Raw genomic sequence first — 4,476 nt, 5'->3', positions numbered from 1 at the left:
AGTCCAAACCCTATAGTGTACAGAATATGCACTATTTAACACTCATTAAATGAAGTACTGTTAATGAAGATTATCAAATAAGAAGTACACACAGTATTCTAAATTTTTAAATCACCTTAAGGTCACTAACCGGAGATTGTACAAATTACATGTGCAAGACAAAAAGAAAAAGAAAAAAACAAAGAAACAAACTTCTCAGTGCATCACACCAATCAGGATAAAATGTATGGCATTTTTATGATACTAATATTACATTACAACTGTCAATTTTAACTGGGAATGACAAAGAAATGAAATTCATATAAGAGCAAGAACCAGCCAATTAAAATGCTAAAATAAAACAGATCACCTGCTTTCTTTGTAAAAAAACACTGAAAATGTAATGTGTGCAGGTAACTCACTAAAATTTTTCTCATTCATTTGCCCCCTAATAGAAGTGTCTTAACTTTTTTCCTGTAAATATTCTACCTGTTATAACAGTCTGATCTTAAGGCTTGTGTAAACTCTAATATGTTATTGAAACATACTATTTTTTGTTTGATAAGAATGTCTTTATGAATAAAAAACATATCTGGTTATACTTCATAGAATAAAACCCCCAAAACAAAAATGTGACATTTTCTAAGCTAGTGAGAAATAAATTAAACCATGATGTATCAGTTTAAAATTATATCAATATTAAATGACATTTCTATGTTCGATTTTTTCCCATAAAATCAAACAGTGCAGAATAGGGCTTGGGCTACAATTAATCACTTTTGGTTTTCTTAAAAACAAAATTTTATTTGCTATAAACAATTAAAAGGCAATTATCTTCCTTCACAACACATGTGGACATTAAATGTAAGGTTTTAAAAATATCCACAACCTAAAAGAAAAGTACTTTTAAATGGCTAAAAGGAATCAAAATTCCAAAGTTTAGTGTACAGAAGAGTAGATATAAACACCACCAACATCATTGGTGTTGAATTTTGAATAGCTCAAAATAAGTTCCAAAGTTTTTCTACCTGTACAAATAAAAAAAAGTGTCCTTTCCAAAGTTTGAGGCTATGCACTGCACATCATCCCCCAACAAGTGTATGAATAAGGTTTTAAAAATGTTGCCAGTATTAAGTTCTTCTGTACCTAAAATTAGAGGACAGCAATAGTACAGTGATTAGGGTGCATCAATTCTCAAAACGTAGTTATGATCCAACACGAGTTATGGTGGTTCTTTTAACTGAGAAAAACTTTTCAGAAGAAATACCAGCCCTATGCTAACCAGCAGAAGAATGCGGGCTTCTACTGACCAAGGCCACTCTTATATTTAGATCCTTGGCTGGCTTAGGCCTTGAGCTTCTCTCAAACGGAAATGAGTCTGAAAGTTGATGACAGACTTCAAAGTTACGTGAATTGAAACACAGGCAGATTCCATCTGGGTAAGAGCCCTGACTCAGTTCTCAGTAGGAAACAAAGGTGGGTCTTCTCCAACTTCAAAATTAAAATGTATGATTTTATGGATTTTATGTGTGAAAGCAGAATATTCATTGCTGACACAAAATTTGTATGTCCCAGTTTTGGAGGCTGTTTCTTCATCTTTTTGTATAACACATTGCCATCAGGATCGTCAGATCGGCAATCTACATCATAGTGACTGACAGTAGTCACCTGGAACTCGAGGGTGTACTTGGTGACAGGCGTAATGTCCTAGTAGAAGCACTGCTAGGCATAGTCGGGCAGTTTGAAGCTGATCTCAGTGCCACCAGGTGGGCACCAGCAGCAGCAGTGGCCCAGTGACCTGCGGCGTCCGCCCAGCTCTGCGCTGACACCATCCGCGGCATCTGGAGAGGCTGTGGCGGCTGCCACTACAGAGCTGTGGGGAGACTAGGGTCAGGTCTGCACCGACTCAGGGCACGCACTGCAGAGTCTCTCTGAGCCTAGGAGAGATTAAGGATGAGCAGTGATCCGCTGGGTGTTGGTGAGGGGTGCTGAGCAACCAGGGCCTAGTGCCGGGGATGATCCGGGAAACAAGACTCCTGAGTTTTTAAAATGGATAATGTCCCCAAATTTATGCTGACAATATGTACTCCATTTAAGAACCTAAAGGAAAACCATTTGTCAGTGAAGTCTGCTGAAACACAGAATACTGCAAGGGATTATATATAAATTGTTAAAAAATAAACACGGAACATTTTAAAAAATAGGTCTCAAATTCAAATCCAATCACTTATAATATACTGGAAATGAAATAGCACAGCTTTGAATCCAAAGTGGTTGGGTTTGAATCCAAGCTACATATAACTTTACCCTTATACCCACAGTGTCTTTGTAAAATGAAAACAATAACATCTACCTTGTAGAGCTGTTTTGAATATTAAATATGAAGTGCTTATAATATTACCTGGTACTCAATATATGGCAATTATTAATATTACTAAAAGATGAAAAGATTAACTTGTTACTGCAACCAGGTAAGGTACAGAAAATTCCATATACAAACAGACACATCCACAATTGTCAAATGAAGTTTCTGGTCTTGGCTAGAGCCTATTTGCAAGAAAATTTATCAGAGGGCAACATTGCAACGAGAAGCTTAAGGTTAAGTCCAGAAAACTCTAAACTTTAAACTACTTCAATTATTTGCTGTCCTCCCTACCCAGCACCAAGAAGCCAGACAAATTAACTCCAACAATGTTCTTTCTGGTGCTTTCTGCAGGAGTGTACCTAGAGAGAAGCAAGAAAAGTCAATGTGTGTTCTGACTATTGAGTGATAGATTATCTGGAATTCACCAACTTGCTCAGTATCCTTTGACCTGTATTGTCCCTTTCAGGAATGTTCTTAGATAGTTTGTCATCAAACTTTGTCCTACATCCTAAATTGCCTTCAACCCACTCCAAACTTCTCCTTCCCAAGTCTATTCAGCTTAAAGGTTTACTAACAATTTCGGTGGTTGCTGATTAAGAACATAAAGTGTGACCTCCCTGAAGTATTTGCATTTCTACAGTGGACAATATAAGACACTCTTACACACACACACACACACACACACACACACACACACACACACACCCCTACAAAATTTCAGCATTTAACAGAATGATATTATACTAATGAAATGGCATATAATATGTATGGGTATATGTAGGCATATGAAATTTTATAGATATGTCTACTTGCATTTCTGCTTTATAATTATACCTGATATTTGCATTATTGCTTAGAAATGTACCTGAATTTTGATAGAAAAAAAAAAGAATTTCTAACTTGAGTGCTATCTCAAAGAATCTCCCCTGAATAACTCAGAAGTCATTTAATCTATAGTAATGTCAATGTTTTGCTGTCAAATGTATCCCTTCCTCCTCTCCTTATCCTTAAGGAGCAGCTGGGGTTCAAATTGCACACTTGCTGGCTGACTGGAATTTTGCTGTTAAAAAATTTCATGTCCCCATGCATGGATTACACATGGGCCGGAGAAGAACATAGCCATGAGAATGCCATTCCCAAAACAGCCAGCACGTTGGGTCTGTTGTAGCATTTGTCCATTTTCATTTGTTCTTCATAATGTTCTGTTTTTTGTCATTCACATACAACTTCAGTAACTGTCCAGAGTGATTTGGCATTGATAATACAAACCATTTCTCGACCTGCTTCAATATAGTTGTTTTTTATCCCTTTATAGAATTAGATTCATTGTTAATTTTTGCTGAAAAATAAAATGGTAGTGTTAATTTTTAGAAACATGCTAATTAGTTCTGCCTTAAGTTACCTCCAGGTGTATTTATGTGTGTGTGTGCATATACACATGTTGTGTACATACTTCTAGGTAGGTTGAAAATTTAGGCTTCCATATAATTATGAATTGTTAAATTGACTGTATTAGTTTCCTAGGGTTTCTGTGACAAAGTACCATAAACTGGGTGGCTTAAACAACAATTTATTGTATCAACAATTCTGGAGATTAGAAGTCTGAACACAAGGTGTCAGCAGGGTTGGTTCCTTCTGAGGGATGTGAGGGAAGGATCTGTTCCATGCCTCTCTCCTTGGCTTATAGATGGCTGTTTATATGTCCACATAATGTTCTCCCTGTGTATTTAATCCTGTCTCCAAATTTCACCTTTTTATAAGGACACAAGTCATATTAGATTGGGGCCAACTGCAATGGCCTCATTTTAACATGGTAAAGACCTATCTCCGAATAAGGTTATATTATGAGGAACTGCAGGTTAGGACTTGAACATATAAATCTTAGAGGAATACAGTTTGGCCCATAACATTGAGTGAGATCTTCTTTTCAAAAATTATTTCAATGTCTTTAAGCAAAATTGAATAAACAGTTAGCCAGATTATTTAAGTCTGAGTTCCATTTTTACTCTTAGGAGGTAGAGATTATGAACTCAGTTGGCTGATCAGTGTTTTGAATACAATAAATATTCAATAAATATTTGGAGAAGGAATGAAAGCATCATAGTCCAGGAGAAGTAAATGGTGACATCATG

General features: G+C 36.3%; 1 pseudogene; it reads right to left on the bottom strand.

Moving 5' to 3' along the window:
• Nucleotides 1-1,184: 1,184 nt before the first annotated feature.
• Nucleotides 1,185-1,820, bottom strand: LOC133082439 (transmembrane emp24 domain-containing protein 7-like; annotated as a pseudogene).
• Nucleotides 1,821-4,476: the final 2,656 nt, after the last annotated feature.

This window comes from Eubalaena glacialis, chromosome X (assembly GCF_028564815.1).
Source record: "Eubalaena glacialis isolate mEubGla1 chromosome X, mEubGla1.1.hap2.+ XY, whole genome shotgun sequence".
Classification (NCBI taxonomy): Eukaryota; Metazoa; Chordata; class Mammalia; order Artiodactyla; family Balaenidae; genus Eubalaena; species Eubalaena glacialis.
This window is presented reverse-complemented; position numbering and strand designations above follow the sequence as displayed.